The sequence below is a fragment of the Podarcis raffonei genome, chromosome 11 (genome assembly GCF_027172205.1).
Source record: "Podarcis raffonei isolate rPodRaf1 chromosome 11, rPodRaf1.pri, whole genome shotgun sequence".
NCBI lineage: Eukaryota > Metazoa > Chordata > Lepidosauria > Squamata > Lacertidae > Podarcis > Podarcis raffonei.
The window spans coordinates 33,126,253-33,143,990 of record NC_070612.1 but is presented as its reverse complement, the minus strand read 5'-3'; positions in this window follow the sequence as shown (position 1 = coordinate 33,143,990).

Here is a 17,738-nt window from a genome sequence, read left to right as displayed (position 1 = left end):
ATTATGTAACAGTATGCAATAAAAAACACCAGTTGAATCATTGCGATGCCAATTATGGAAACGTATTGCTGTTCCAGAAAATGTGACCTTTTCCAGCTGCTTAGTGCCTGCTATCTCTCAGCTGTGTGGGATAAAAATTTTCTTTCTTAAAACAACTTTTTACAACCAAAACAATGATGCTAATATCTTGCTTGGAACCTTAAAGTAAGAGACATGTTATATCTGTATTTATTCAGAATCACTATTAATAAATGGCATCAGTCATTAGGAGCTGAAGCAATTTCAGTTAAAGATCACATTGAAACACTCTTTGTTCTGTGTTTGTTCAGATCTTTCTTACAAATACCAGGTTCTTCCTCCTTTCTTCTTTGCAGCTCTCTCCCTCCTTTACATGGTGGGCTTTGCTAGTTGTCCTGTTGGGGCTGATTAGAAACGTTTTTGGGAGTCCCTGATTGGCCTTTGGGATGCTTCTTTTTCACGTACTGCAAACTGTAAGGTGATTCTGATTGGCTGCCAGAATGGCATGTATGAGTATTTGGTTTAATATGCATACAGTACACACAGGTGAGGAAATATTAAGAACTGGTTTGTTTCGTGCCTTAGACGTGGTTGGGTTAAAGGCACTCTTTAGTCACCTTATGTTGCCTTTGGCTTGGAGAGTCCTGGAGTGTCCTTTAGGCTTGGCATGCACATCTCAGTGAATGCTGGACAGCAAGGCCAGAGTGCATGCATCAGGTTCACATACCCACTGTTTATATAGCATCATGGAGGAAGGGTTTTCTTCCAGTCCTTTGCTACATGGCCGGTTTGTGATTCTAAAATTCCCAGACTCCTATGATTTGATTAGTCTAGTTAATTACATTTACAGATCTTTTAGTTTTGTAATTTTTAACAAATATATCAATTTCACCATATATTTTGCATTTTGAGTCTTATTTAATCGGTGTGTTGGCAATTTCCTATTTTCTCAGCCATTTTTACCACAGCTAGGCTTGAATGAATAAAAGTCATGCACCATGATGCAGCTCTACTCACATGCAAAAATGGTGTCTATGTATGACTAGGTGTACCAGAGTTGAGATGGGGATACCAGACAACAACTATGTTTGGACTAGAGCGGAGCTGAAATTTCCCAGGAGACATTTTCTCAGAACATTTCTCATATTTTTCTTTTTATCATCCGACTGAAAAAGAATGCCACTTGGCAGGGTTTTCTCTGAATGTTTCCCACCATTTTGTTGTGCTTTGGGCCACCATTGCCACCACTACAACAATTGCATGGAACTCTGCTAGGTCTGGGGCAGTCTGGAAGATACAAAATGGAGACAAGGCTGCCAACACAGTCGAAAGGAAGGCACTGTCCTTCTGTCACTGCTAATGATGAGCCCTACCCTTAGCAAAGTGTTGGAGAATTTATCTCCCCACTGGGGAAAAAATGGCAAATTGTTTCTCTCCCCAACACACACCCCAATTTCTCTGATACCAAATACTGTGAGAGATTATTGGCTTTAACTCTTATAAATTGCTGCAAGCTTTTATATTGAGAATGCCTGGTGCATATTTCCTCATTGTGCTCCTGTTCTATTGCTTTGGTTTAAGAGTGTTGCTATTGTGATTATTAAAATTATTTTAAAGAACACTGGGAATCCCAACTGGAAATTAAGGATGGATGAGGAATCCATTTTAAATCAATCATTACACTGAATTTGACAATTCTGGCCTGATCAAACTTTGCCTACTTAATGTCCGAAACACGTGTGCATTGTCAGTTGTTGTTGTTTTAAACCCAAATAATTATATGCAGAACAATATGCAAAATATGTATATTATATGTATAAAATAGTCAAGCCCCACGGAGTACTAAATTTCTGAATATAATTTTGTAAATATTAATACATGAGTAAGGTAAAGATATATAAGGGACGCGGGTGGCGCTGTGGGTAAAACCTCAGCACCTAGGACTTGCTGATCATCAGGTCGGCGGTTCGAATCCCCGCTGCGGGGTGCGCTCCCGTCGTTCGGTCCCAGTGCCTGCCAACCTAGCAGTTCGAAAGCACCCCCGGGTGCAAGTAGATAAATAGGGACCGCTTACTAGCAGGAAGGTAAACGGCATTTCCGTGTGCTGCGCTGGCTCGCCAGATGCAGCTTGTCATGCTGGCCACGTGACCTGGAAGTGTCTTCGGACAGCGCTGGCCCCCGGCCTCTTAAGTGAGATGGGCGCACAACCCCAGAGTCGGACACGACTGGCCCGTACGGGCAGGGGTACCTTTACCTTTAAGGTAAAGATAAAGGCCCTCTGGACAGTTAAGTGCAGTCAAAGGCGACCATGGGGTGTGGTGCTCATTTTGGTTTTCAGGCCAAGGGAGCCAGCATTTGTCCACAAACAGCTTTCCGGGTCATGTGGCCAGCATGACTAAACTGCTTCTGGTGCAACGGGACACTGTGATGGAAACCAGAGCACACAGAAACAGCGTTCACCTTCCCATCGCAGTGGTCCCTATTTATCTACTTGCACTGGTGTGCTTCCAAACTGCTAAGTTGGCGAAAGCTGGGACAGAGCAACGGGAGCTCACCCCATCAAGGGATTTGAACCGCCGACCTTCCAAGTACTTTTATACAGTTATGTGCATTGTTTTATGCATCTGATTACATGCTGGTTACTTTAGGAAACCTGAAGTGTATTTGCGTATAACTTGTATATAATGATCCATATAATAATGTGTATAAAAATGCATGTATTATGCAAGAATTATTTGTTAAATGAAACCAGTAATTAACAACTCAACAACAAGCTCTTATCAAGATCAAGGAGTGAGACAGGAATGAGGAAGAAAATCCATGTGGTTAAGGTTAACATCAAGTTGTTTTCTCCTTACTGAAGATGTTGGATGTAAATTCAAACCGAAAGACCTGGGCTCACACTTCAGTTCCATGTAAAAAAGCCTGTTTTAAAATGAGATAGTGACGAGCCAAACCATGTTCCCTTTATATTACCACCTTGCCATCCGTGCCAAAACCAGTAAAAATAAACTCATTTTAAAAGTCCCTTCCACGTTTTCTATTAAGACTCATGTGGGCTATCAAAAATCAAGGGGCTGTCTAAATCCCTTTAAAGGAGCACTTAGAGTTTACCAAGGATAAGAAAACAGCCATTTAAAACTTTATCGTTCTGTGCCATTGCTTTAATGCTTTTATACAGCCAGATGAGGTAAATTGAACTTTCATTCAGGAGTTCACCTAACAGAATGGCTCCTCGTATTTTACTCGAGTAACCAGCAAAAAATATTGGGTAAGCTGTTCTTTATTACAATGTTCATTTTCCTTGTACTGCACTGCCCCTGGCCTTGGCACATTTCTTGTGAGCTGATGCCGGAAAATTCTCTGTGCTTGGCAGGTCAAGAATTTATGATGTGCCTCTGAGCAGCACTGAGGCAAACAGCAAAAAGAGGGGGAGACTCAACACCCCCCCAAACAAAAACAAAACTATTATCCTTACAGCACAATCCTATACCTGTCAGCTCAAAAGTAAGCCTCATTGAGTTCAGTGGAGGTTACTTCCAGATAGATGGATACAGGATTGCAGCCTTTGTTATTTCCGTTGCAGTACTGTCTATTAGATTGCACAGTAAATCTGAAATGTTAGCTTCAGATTCAAATAATGCTTTAGCATTGCTTCAGTGTCAAAGAAGCACCACCCCACTGTGATACTGAGCACAGGCACAATAGCAGCACTACAGTGGTTAACATCTTTAATAATAATAATAATAATAATAATAATAATAATAATTTATTTATACCCCGCCCATCTGGCTGGGTTTCCCCAGCCACTCTGGGCGGCTTCCAACAAGATCTTAAAATACAATAGTCTATTGAACATTAAAAGCTTCCCTAAATAGGGCTGCCTTCAGATGTCTTCTAAAAGTCTGGTAGTTGTTTTTCTCTTTGACATCAGGGGCACAGTTACCCCATTCAGGACCAGGGAGTCCTCCACACCTGCCCGCCTCCTACCCCAAAAACAGTACTTCTGATTCAGCCTCAATCTGTTAGCCACCATCCATCCTCCAACCGCCTCCAGACACACACAGGACCTTCACCGCCTTCACTGGTTCTGATTTGAAAGAGAGGTAGAGCTGGGTATCATCCGCATACTGATGAACACCCAGTCCAAACCCCCGATGATCTTCCCCAGCGGCTGCATGTAGATGTTGAAAAGCATGGGGGAGAGGACAGAACCATGAGGCACCCCACAAGTGAGAGCCCCGGGGTCTGAACACTCATCCCCCCCACCACTTTCTGAACACGGCCCAGAAGAAAGGAGAGCGGAACCACTATATAACAGTGCCCCCAGCTTCCAGCCCCTCTAGACGGTTCAGAAGGATGTTATGGTTGATGGTGTCAAAAGCCGCTGAGAGATCCAGCAGAACTAGGAAACAGCTCTCACCTTTGTCCCTAGCCTGCCGGAGATCATGGACCAGTGCGACCAGGGCAGTTTCAGTCCCATGATGAGCCCTGAATTCCGACTGGAAGTGATCCAAATGGTCTGCTTCTTCCAGGTGTGCCTAGAGTTGTTCAGCAACCACTCGCTCAATCACCTTGCCCAAGAATGAAAGATTTGAGACTGGGTGATAGTTGGTCATATTGGCCGCATTAAAGATGGTTGTTTAAGAAGCAGTTTGATAACCTCCTCTTTTAGAGGGTCTGGGAAGGTTCCCTCACAGAGAGAAGCATTCACCACCCCGCAAAGCCCATCACCCAGCCCTCCCCAGCTAGCTTTTATAAACCAGGATGGGCAAGGATCAAGGAGACAGGTGGTTGGTTTCACTTGTCCAAGCAGCCTGTCCACATCCTCAGAGGTAACAGATTGGAACTGATCCCACACAACTTGACTAGACAGGACTCTAGCACTCTCCCACCCTGGCCCTGCTCCCACAGTGGAGTCTACCTCTTCCCAAATCTGAGCGACTTTATCTGCAAAAAACATTGCAAAATCATTGCAGGAGATCATGTGGCGCATACTGGGCCTCAATGGAGCAGGTGGTTCCACTAAATTGCAAACAACCTGAAAGAGTCTCCTGCTGCTGTTTTCTGCAGATGCAATAGAGGCGGTGAAGAAAGCCTTCTTCGCCGTCACTACCGCCACCTTGTAGGCTCGACATTGAGCTCTAACCCATGTCTGGTCAGCTTCAGAATGAATTATCCGCCACCAGCGCTCTAGCCGTCTCAGCGATTGTTTCATTGCCCTCAGATCCATGCAAAACCACGGGGCTGTCTGGGCTCCATGCAATCGGAGAGGGCGCTTCGGAGCCAAACAGTGAATAGCCCTGGTTAACTCCACATTCCAGCGGGCCACCAGGGAATCAGCTGAAAGGCCATCAACATGGGATAAAGCATCCCCTACCACTCTCTGGAAACCATTTAGATCCATTAAGCGGCGGGGGTTGACCATCTTCAAGACAAAACAAAAGGAAAAACAGCAGTGATATCAGATCAGTCCCCACCCCAAGAAACAACCAAGCAGGTGGCAGCATTTTTGAAAACAAAAAGGGGCTTACAATGAAAAAGAATTTGGTTCTTTATGCTAAACAATTCACCAAGTACTCCTTATGTTGTGTGTTCTGTTGTTTCCTGAGTCATGCATCTCTGGAAGAATTAGCTGTAATATTGCAAAAGCTAAAAAAAAAGTCCCACCCCCTGCGCGTGCACACAAAAGGTAAATAAAGTCATTAAAAAGAAATTGTGATGGGCTTCACAATGAAAACAAAAAATGCAGCTTTTCTAACACCTGTCCACCCCAGACTGATTAACAGCATTTAAATACAGCAGGCGCTCCCGGAAAGCACTATAAAAAGGGATCATCTAGTCTCGTGTCTGGTGATCCTCAGATTATGAGGTTGCCTTTAAAGAAGATGGAAGAGGAGCACCAACCGAAGAAATCCAGCTCTCAATAAAACACTCAGTTATCCTATTACGTAAATTCATAGGGTCTTGTATATGTTCAAATGTCACACACACAAAGACTTGGGGCCTTACTGAAGCTGAAAAGATTTATTCTCTCTCAGCATTTAATTTCTCAAATGCTAATAAAGAAAAAGAAGAAGCCGCTTAATGGATGTTGTCCTAAGAATGCCAAAGAGGCGCGGGGGGAGGGCGGATATTGAGGAAGGAAACCCAACACAAAATGAATTTGTGTGGAAAATGAAATGGTTTGGGCACTCTCCCTTAATTTCTAAAGGTCAGTTCACACATGCGTTTTGATCTCCGCCTGCTTACAGTCAGCTGAGTATGATTATTATTCACAAGATTTTGGTAAATAAGGGAGCATGTGAAATGGGGACACTGGAAAAGTGCATCTTAACCACTTAAATGTCAGCCCAGCAGCAATTTGGCCAGCATACATCCAGCCACTATAGAATGAATAGATGCCTAATATATTGGAGGCCCTCATTATAAATTGAAAAACTGTAACACAGCATTGCTGTTGTAGATTATAGCCAAATTTGGGTCATACTGATACCGAGCGGCACATATCTTTGATTATGAATTCTGCAACAACAACCACACACACACACACACATGCTTTTTTAAAAAAGATGTCTTTTTATTTTTTTAAAAAATCATTAAAGTAATCAATGGAAAACATTTCTCTTTGTTTCCCCGTGCTGCAGCTTTGCTTCTTAGATCTAATCCCATCTTTTTAATGAGAATCCAGCTCAAGATGTGTGTGATGGTTCAGAATGCTAAGTTGTTTATTTCATTGACTGCCTCAATTACTTTCTACCACTCCAGTTTGTCTTCGTTCAAAGGTTGACTGATTTATCAATAAATGTGCTTTTCTTGACAGCTGTTGTCCATTCTTTTAATCAACTCTTTTTTTATTATGTTTTCCTCTCACTTTTAGATCACTGTCTGTCACACCAAGCCTATTTTATTTTTATGTTTGTAAAGTTACCATCCTGGAGGCAGAAGTCACAACTCTGGGGACCAATTTTGAGATGATGAGCTAGTTATAGCAAGCATGCCATTCATATACCACCACTCTGTTCTCGAAGGTGATACCTGGAGAAAGAGAGATCCAAACATTTCAGTGAGACTTGTATCCCAGTAAATGGTCCAGGATTGCAGTTTAGGGCCTTCTGGACTCAAGCATCCTTAAAACAGTAGTCAAAAATATTGCTGGAATGAAACTTAAGGTGTGAATTTGTGAACTTGAGGGGCATAAAGTCAAAATGCCTTTGGGGTGGGACAAAAATAGAGGAGTGGAGAGCTCACCCTGAAAAGCCACTTTCTCCTTACTGTTATTTTCGCTTTAAAAACAAACAAACAAAACCCTGCTTTGGCACAGTAATGGCAGTGCTCCCCCCAACAGCCCCGCTGCCATGGTTTCCTCACAAAACCTGCTATTTGTGGGGTGGTCTCCCCAGTGAAGTTCAAATGGCACCTTTATTGTACACCTTTAGGTGCCAGGCAAAACCGTTCCTCTATAACTTTTATTCCTGCTTTTATTTTTATTATATATTTTGTGTTTTTATATTGTGATTTGATGTTGTGAACTGCCCTGAGACCTGTGCATATGGGGTGGTATACAAATGTAAATAATAATAATAATAATAATAATAATAATAATAATAATAATAATAATAATATCACACTACATCGTGACTTATAATTGTAATGGAATATTACTCCAGGTGCATTGAAGGGAGTTCCATAAAACTAGGCCCATGATACCCAATGCAGGGCTCCTGGTGTATTCAACCCATGCTTTTAAGCCATAAGGGGGAACTGACTCTCTCCAAGTCCTCCATGCAACTGGACAGAAATAAGTGTTGAAGTGCTGAACAAAAGTCTCCCCACCCCCTTTTGCATTGACATTCAGAAAACACACATAAAAAGTAAAATGGGTTGACTATTTTATACATGAAATGATTTGCATTTAAACTTGCTCTACAGTATAATGCCAGCTTCACTTTTTTCTATCTGTTTTCTATTGTTTTTATCCTGCTTGGAATATTATCTCTGAAGCTTGAAACACAAATTAATTTTCCCACTATACTTATCTCAAGCTTTCCTCTTTTTTAAAAAAAAGAAAAGAAAGAAGGAACCAAAATATTACACTGATGTGCCATTTTAATAAGTCTGCATTTGAATATAATGATATCCTGATGGATGTTAGAGATGTAGTACTACTACCCACCAGAGATTAATCTTTTGTAATAGAATACCTCGCAATTACATTTCAGCACTATTCCCAAATGATACAATGAAATGTTTATGAGAATGATTACCATTTTTAACCAATAAGCTACAAAGTAAGGAATGCCCCCCAATATTTTCATCTGAGTCTATGCTTCAATAAAACAGCCTTTCCTGTGGAGTGGATTACTAGAGGGAAAATGTTTATATCATTTCAACTGTAACTAAATCTAGCATGGGATTCCATTATGTTTCCTGTATTCATCTTCATAGTCATCAGAATTCCTGATTATGAGAGTTCTCCGAGGGGATGAGTCTATGTCTTTCAATTGCCAGGTGGATTTCTAATGGGAAATCCTAAAAGTTTGCCCAAAAACACTGTACAGGGAAGTTTTTAATGCTTGGTGTTTTATCGTGTTTTTATAGTTTACAGGAAGCTACCCAGAGTGACTGGGGCAACTCAGGCAGATGGGCTGCATATAAATAATAATATTGTTATTAAATTATTGTTATTGTAAGGAGTCTGACAACCAGATGGAGATGTTTTATGTGCAGCATGTCTGGCTTGCTGTCAGATATAGGTATAGGTAGTCAGAAAGCAGAACTGCAGTATTTAGTTCAATTGTCAAGTGATAAAAGGAAACCAGAGTCTGACTGGGTTCCTCATAGTTTTATGCCTGCTAACAGCTTACGTTGCCTCTGGAATGGCACCCTGGAATGTTCTCAGGCTAGATATGAAGTTTGATTCCTGTTGGGGCTTGGGATTTATATACCGCTGGATATTTAAATGGTTTACATTAAAGCAAGCCTGGTGAGCCTCAATATATTGTTACACTTGAATTGTGTGGCAAGGTCCCGAAGCCTCCCCACTGTTGGAATAAAGACAGTAGACACAAGTATTTTAGGTTAATGGGCTAAAAACAGCCACAACTTTATTGGTTACAGAATGTGAGTGGTATTGGCTTAGGCACTGGAACCAAACCGACTATATCTGACTCCTGCCTGCCTGCCTGCAGGAAGTCTCAGAAGGGTTAATCACCAGTAGGGGGAGCCCTGCCGATGCTCATAAACTAGGAACTTCCCCAGGGTTGTGCCATGGCCCTAGCCCCCACCTGGACTTTGGACGGGGCCATCCCCCCCCCCTAGATTCCTTTAACGGAATACCCTTGAAATAGGAAGGGTAGGTGATAGCCACTACCTCCCCTCACCTCCAACCAAATACTCCAATGCCTAACCACCTTACAAAGTTGTGACTATTTGCTACAGGGTAGGCAAAAAACCAAGTGGCTGGTGCCAATTTGCCAAGTGGAAAAAAAATTCCTACCAGGCCCCTTAACGGCGACCAACCGAGGTCTATAGCAAGGTCAGATGATTAAGAGCCTCACCATGGGGAGGGAGGGAGAACTGTGAGAGTGGGAAACAGAAGAAAAAGCTTGCATATGGCCAGAAGCAGGGAGGGTGTCGAAAGCCCAGGCCTATGCAAAACAAGGCTTTGTTTGCTGGCACTGCTTCTCCAAAGGCCAAAGGCAGATTTATTGTCGATTCTGGAGCCACGAAGCACGTCTGTGGAAATCAAGCCTGTTTATTTCCAACCAGAAGCCGAAAGGGGTGATTGGTCAGCCTAGTGAGTGACGCAGCTGGGGACTCCCTATGACGCTGGGGCTAACCACGTCCCCCTCACGTGGCCCACAACTCCATTTCATGACCGGCCCACAACTCCATTTCCCCAGGGAAGGGAAATGGCTCTCCCATCAGCTTCAATCAGCATGTCTGATTGTCAGAAATGTTGAGAACTGCAGTTCAGCAATCTATCTCTCTCTCTCTCTCTCTCTCTCTCTCTCTCTCTCTCTGTGTGTGTGTGTGTGTAAACAAGTTCCCAATCCTGTAATAAATGCCAACCACTTTATTATTGGTAACATCAAAAGCTTCTACAACTGGTATCCATTTTCTATACTCCCATATTCAAGAAAATAGTTTTCTACCTGTATCCCATTAGGAAAACATCTTCATTTTTGAATCCATGTCCTGCTGTGTAGTAGTGTTTTCAAATAACAAAATAGTATAGTGAAAATCAATATAGATCTCAGCTTGCAAGACTATTTGAGGGTGGTGGCTGCTGTTTTTAATGGTAGGATCATTCCTATAACTCTTCAAATATAATACAGCTATGTATCTCCTTTAGGAAATCAATACATTTTCAGCTTATGGCCAGCAAGATTCTCAAGACAGGATACAAATGCTTACAATTGCACTCCACACATTTCGTCTTCCCATGCCATTGTTTGTTGGAAACTGATAGTAAAAAGCATTGTGATGCTATGGTTAGTGTCACATGCCTAGCTCTATTTAATTCAGTGGGACTTATTTCTGAGAAGAACAACTTTAAATGCCTTACTTTTATGAAGAAGGAAAATCAGCCTTAAAGAGAAGAAACATTTGAAACTACGGACAGCATTGCCGGAAATTTCAAAGCCATGAAATATTTTTCTAGGATTGTAATCCTAGACACAAACTTACTTCTGACCAGACATGGCATAGGATTTCACTGTAAATTACCTCCACAAATTTAGAAGAGAGATCCCTACTGATATTTTCATATAAAATATTGTTTTTAATTTGGTTCATAGCTCCGATTTTTCAGACAAACCTAGAATTCTAATATTTAAGGCATGGTTCCTCAGGGATATTTGTTTCCCTTCAAGAGATTGTTCATTCAGAAATAGTTTTGGTAGTCTGTGTTCTTGCATATAAATGGAAAGCAGCACCCAGGGCACTTATTTATTTCAAAAGTTGTTGACTTTCACAGCAAATTCTCACATAAAAAGCCTGTATACCCCCCCACAACCCATAATGAAAAATATAAAACATTACCCATGCATGTCTACTTAGAAGCAAGCCCCATTGCATTCAGTAAAGCTTACTCCTAGGTATAACATTTAGGAGCCACAATACAGAGAACCACATATCTAAACCAAAAGTTTCAAAATCCTGAAACTTGATTTCTATATCAAACATCTGTTTAAAAGCCAGTAAATTCAGAACCATATGCATTTTTCTAAGGAGAGAATTACACAGATAGGTGCCTACCACTGAAAAGATTTGTAGCAGGGGGTTTGGGCTGGGTGTTCATCAGTATGTGGATGATACCCAGTTCTACCTCTCTTTCAAATCTGAACCAGTGTAGGCGGTGAAGGTCTTGTGTGAGTGTCTGGAGGTGGTTGGAGGATGGATGGTGGCTAACAGATTGAGGTTGAATCCTGACAAGACAGAAGTACTGTTTTTTGGGGACAGAAGGTGGGTGGATGTGGAGGATTACCTGGTCCTGAATGGGGTAACTGTGTCCCTGAAGGACTAGGTGTGCAGCATGGGAGTCATTTTGGACTCACAGCTGCCCATGGAGGCACAGGTCAATTTTGTGTCCAGGGCAGCTGTCTACCAGCTCCATGTGGTACGCAGGCTGAGACCTTACCTGCCTGCAGACTGTCTTGCCAGAGTGGTGCATGCTCTGGTTATCTCCCACTTGGACTACTGCAATGCGCTCTGCATGGGGCTACCTTTGAAGGTGACTTGGAAACTACAACTAATCCAGTATGAGGCAGCTAGACTGTGACTGGGAGTGGCCACCAAGACCACACAACACTGGTCCTGAAAGACCTATATTGGCTTCCAGTATGTTTCCGAGCACAATTTAAAGTGTTGGTGCTGAACTTTAAAGCCCTAAATGGCCTCAGCCCAATATACCTGAAGGAGCGTCTCCACCCCCATCTTTCTGCCCGGACAATGAGGTCTGGCGCCGAGGGTGAAAACCAGGCAGAGGAACTTCTCAGTAGTGGTGCCCTCCGTGTGGAATGCCCTCCCACCAAATGTCAAAGAGAAAAATAACTACCAAACTTTTAGAAGACATCTGAAGGCAGCACTTTTTAGGGAAGCTTTTAATGTTTAATAGACTATTGTATTTTAGTGTTCTGTTGGAAGCCACCCAGAGTGGCTGGGGAAACCCAGCCAGATGGGCAGGGTATAAATAATAAATTTATTATTATTATTATTATTATTATTATTATTATTATTATTATTACCTTGCCAGGACAAGGATTTCTCCTTGCACAATGGAATGTTCCCCCCTCCTTTCCTTGCAGGCATTCCATACCCTCTAAAAATCTACTCTAGATTGTTAGAAGAAACCCCAGAATGGTTTCAGGGGGTACACGGGAGAAGGAAAGGAGAGAAAGTTCCATTGCACAAACAGAAACCTTTGTACATGTAGGACAAGCTAGTTGCACACCACCCAGTGAAAATGGGACTTAAAACAGTTAATTCAACGGTGTTTCATTGTACACAACTCACTCTGGCAAAGGGGGAAACACAAATAAAAATTAAACTAGCAATATAAATTATTTAGGGTTTTTTAAAGATCCTTTTAACTAATGTTCTCCCCTTTTCGTCTTTTGTCTGGAAGGATACTTGACATAATTATTTTATTTGTTCCACCCACAGATAATGAAAATGGAATTGCCTTCCAGTCTCACAGTGGATGGCTGCAATGATGGCTTGTTCAAAATAGGCCTCTGCTCTCTAAGATTACACTAATGTCAGAATTTCTTTATTCCTATTCTGCAAAAACCAGGGGTCAATGCATTAAATAGTGTAATGCATTATTTTGTAGATTGAACATCATCTTTTTTTTCTTCTAGCGTAAAAACCAATTTAATGAGATAATTATCATTGACATTCATGTTTCATTTCCATAATTATTACAAGAATGGTGCCTAAGCATGTAAAGGAATTAACCTTGAGGAAGTAATTATTTGCCGAAGACTTCACAAAAACTTTTAAATACATGTAAAAAGAGCTCATCAAACAAGTTTCAACTCTGCAGTTGTTCTGTTAAGGGATCGTAGGATCTTTCTTGTGCCTTCAGCCCTCTAAGAATGGAGTCCAGAACTAGGGTGGGAAACTTGTTTCAGTCTGATCTTGGCATCTCAGCATCGTCCTGGACGCAGAGAAACAAATGTAAATTTTATCTTTCTACAGTAGGTGAATTCCAACATGCACTCACACAATGTTATCGTTCTTCCATCCAAGCAACCAAGAGTTTGAAGTTCAGACTTCCGGGTTAGTGCCATCGGCTAATGGCGGATTCCCTCCGAGCTCCGGAGGGAATCGGCTCCGCAGGAGTTGGGTCCTGCCGCGGCGGCGACGCGGGGACCCTCAGAAATCACAGGCGCTGAAGCCTGTGAACTTGGTGACTCGCCGGGCACCATTTGCGCCCCCCCGACCCGCGAAAGAGCCTTTTTAAAGGCTTCGGAACGGGGGACGGGGTGAGCGGCGCGGTGCTGAGAGTCAACTGCTTCTCCTGCGGAGTGCATGCCATGGTCGGAGAGCGCTGACTTCTTCTTGTGATCAATTGGACTCTAAAAGCAACAACCCGTGAGTAATACGGAAATTGGATTTGTAAAGGAAATTTTTTTTTGAATTAGGCACGATCGGGGAAGGCGCAAACAGGAAGTCCGTCTCCCCGTCTTATAAATAATCTAAAGCAAGGACTAGCTAACTAAGGTCAAGAGAATTTCTTCTTCTTTATTGGGTAAAAGACATTAATTTCACGATTTGGCAGTATAAGTAATTTCACTGGAGGATAAGAGCTAATTTTGAGAGCTGAAGTGCCACCCCCCCGGACCCGGGAGTGATCCGCGAGAGAGCCTGTTGAGGAGATATAGAAGAGTTTGACAGCTGTCAAATTAGCTGCCAAGAAGGAAAAAGAGAACTTTGTTTCTGCTATCTCTGCTGGATATATTTGCTACAATTTGGTTATATTTTGTTGAAAACAAGGAAGAACTGATATAAACTAACTTGATTTTTGGATTTGAACTGGAAGGAAGATAAAGTAACCAAAATCCCTCTAGAGGGGATTTTGGGACATTACAAGAATGGCTGAAGGAGGAAAAATTCAAGCTAAATTGGACAGAGTGTTTCTTCTCTTGGGAAAGTTACAAGGCCAAATTGATGTTTTGGCTACAAATGTTGCAACTCTGGACTTAACAGTAAACAAATCCATTGAATTTGATAAGGACTTGACTCATGAAGTCCATGCAGCTGGACAAGAAGAGAAACTTGAAAGATTTGAGAGTGTGGAGAAAGAGATATATGTTGTTTCTGAGGAAAAGGAAGGAGGAGATGTAATGTTGCAGATGACAAAGGAGAGCCAGAGGCCTGACATGATGGCTACAAAGGAAAATAAGTACTGGATGATGAAAATCTGTTTTGAATTGAAGATTGAAGAATGGAGAGATCTCCTTATGTGGAGATCTGAAGACCTATGGATTATAAATTTGATTAAGGTGAAAGTTGGAGCTTTTGGGACATTTGGACTTAAAAGGAGTAAGAAACAAGATTCAGGCTCCACTTTTAAGTATGGAGGTCTGGCTGGAAGAAATATGGACCCTATCGGGACAGAGCTTCTCCGAGATCTGGTGTTTAATATTAAGGACTACCAAAAAAACCGGCTGAGAGGAATTGAGAGAGAATTAAGAGCCTCGGACGTGAGGTCTCCAGGCTGATAGTAGACTAAGACTTATGAACATTTGTTGGGGATTGAAACCGGGAAGGGGGGGGTGGGGTTTGGGAATTCAAAGGGTGCAGAATAATAATCTGTTTTTTTAATTTTGTTTTGTTATTAGTATGAAAATTGGGGAATTCGTGGAAGGGAATTTGGGTCGACTTTAGAAAAAAGTTTTAAGAATGAGCACTGATGTTTAAATACTGATGTTTATAAGTTAAAATTGGTTGTTTTTTTTAAATGAATTAAATATAAAAAGGTCAAAAATTGGGGACAAGAACTTGTTGAATTAACAATTTGAATTGGAATATAAGAAGGGGAGGTGTGGGGAAGTCAGGGAAATATGTTATTGAAAATAAGGATTGTAAACTTTATGTGTTTTTAACTTTTTTGGTTTTTGTTTTTGATTTTTTAATGTATAAAGGTGGAAAAACTCAATAAATATCTTTTTTTTAAAAAAAAGAGTTTGAAGTTCAAGGGCACCTTCAGGTCGATGTGAAGTAGGGTTTGTGAGTGGCGTGGATTGGGAATGAAGGGTGTGGCTGAATAGTGGGTGTGGCCTGGGGAGATTCTTAAGGGCTAGATAGCAAGAGCTGCGTGGCAAAATTTTGCTTCTGGGCCTGAAGTTTCCCATGCCTGGTACAGAGTTTGCTCCCACCAGTAAGGCATCCTTTGAGCATTGTTCTGCTCAGGAAATTGCCACTGGGCAAAGTGGAAAAGGTGACCTCCCATACTATTCTAGAGTTTCCCCTGAAGCAGATTGTCAGGGAACATAGGGAGATGCAGTGAGAGGGAGGCATGGGCAGAAACTAGCTTCTTTCTTGGATTAGAAAGCTTCTATAAATAAAAAGTTCCCTTCCATTTTCAGGAGGCTAGTTCTAGACCCAGATCCAATAATTTATGCTTTTAACATGATGCAAAAACTGTGCCTCATTAAGTGGACAGATGTGCTGTTATCTTCTTGCACTTTAAAGAAATATCAGGTTTCAGAAGCTTAAAAATACCCTGATACACATGTGAGACGTTTCCATTTTGAAAGGATCCCGAGGAGCTTCCAAAGTTGGAAGATCAAAGTTGTTCAGATCTCATTCAAGTTAGTTTGATAAGGCAAAGTTATCAAGTTCACATTTCCCAAAAAAATGCTGAAGTATGCATGTATTAGTGAAAATAGCGCACAAAAAAGCAATACTTTAGGAGAAACTGCTTGGCAAAAATGTGCATATTAGGTAGAATCGTTTATACAGATGTGCATAGTAAGAGAAATTCACACAAATGGAGATGAATTTTCATGAGCACTTAAAAAAAGAGAAGAAACTGATGTAGAACTGCGGGGAACTGAACTTAAGTTTGGAAGAATGAAAAACAGAGAGAAACCAACACTACCATATTCTCCTATCCCTGGTTACTGGGCTTCGCATAAACTGTTGCTTTGTGTGAATTGGAGATGTGGAGAGGAGGAAGTGATTATGATGTAAATATTGGGTTGTAAGCAAATGATGAGACAGCAGAGTTCCGTTAGTACAATGGGGTTTTCAATTCCTCCCCAAAATAAAATACGTAATGATGGAGGTTGTTGTTGTTGTTGTTGTTGTTGTTGTTGTTGTTGTTGTTGACATCCCCTTAGCATTAAGGACTTGTCTATTTGAGGACTTGCCTTAGAGTCACAGAACCTGGGCAACTCCTTCGACCTTCAGTTTCAGTTGTAGCAGAGGATCTTAGAGGCCTCTAAAGCTCATTTGATAAAACGGTTCCTCATTCTTGGTGCCTGTTCTTAGATCCAGAAACATTATGAAATCTGCTCCAGGTTCTTCTCCCAATCCCCTGGAGCTGATTTTGAGGGTGTTTGGGTAAAGTGGAGGGGACAGGAGAGAGAGGGGAAGCTCTGTTGTCTGTTGCACCATCAGAGCTGCAATGTTGAATATAATGCTAAATTTAATTATTTTCTATTTAGACTTTTGTTAATGTAAGTTTACAAAAATTCTGCCTTGGGCAGAGAAAGGGAGCAGTGAGTTAAACATATATTGCTCATTTGACAAGATTACATATTTTGAGGCAATGCTAAGCAACTTAGATAACAAGAATCACTGGGAAATGATGCATTGCTTGTAAATAAAAGGCCAGCAAGCTGAGGTTTCTTCTTCTTAGATTTGTCTGGCAAATACCTTTAGATATCTTTAGACTACATATAGACACGCTGTGCTTTATTATGCAAATTTTTATATTATAATTTTATAACTCATGCCCATCTCTTTAATGCTGAGCTATAAGGATTTACTTCCCTGACAGCTCAGATTTCTTTCCTTTTTGTGGCGGTGGGGGGAATTGTTGGAAGTGGGCTAGAAATAGACGTTGCCAATTATTTTTACTGTAAATATATTCTGACTTCACTGAGGGCACATGCTGTAACTTTCTTAACAAGAAGAGAATAAATGTTCAAAATTCCAAAACAATACTTTGCAAAATAATGATATCCTAGTAAAGCACAATGTTTGAGAAATATCATTTCTGATCTACCCACCTCCTTGTAAATGAGTATTGGAATCAAGCAGCTGTTCAGACTTGAATTTCTGAATTTCCACACCAGCTTTTATTCTGTTGTCTCAGTCTCCAAGTTGGATGTCACATTTTACATTAGGTCTGGCCGTCTCAAAAACTGATGAAGGAGGGGGTCAAGCTGGTGTTTGCACATGCAATGTAGGATTGTGTCCTGAATATGCACACTATTTTTCACAATCTCAGCACAACCATTCTCTCAAACCTCGTAACATTGGAATGAAATTTGGCACATATTGTTAGAACATGGCTCTAGGTTCAGCTAATATCAGCTGAACCTGTCACCTGTTTATACAGCATGGAGGGACAAGCAAAAAATATTGGGATGGGTTGAAAGGTTAGCTTCTTAAAATGAAACTTATTCCATTCATGGGAAAGGAACTGTTGAATCCAGCCTAGTATAATGCAGTGTTTGAAAGAAATATAGGGTTGTATC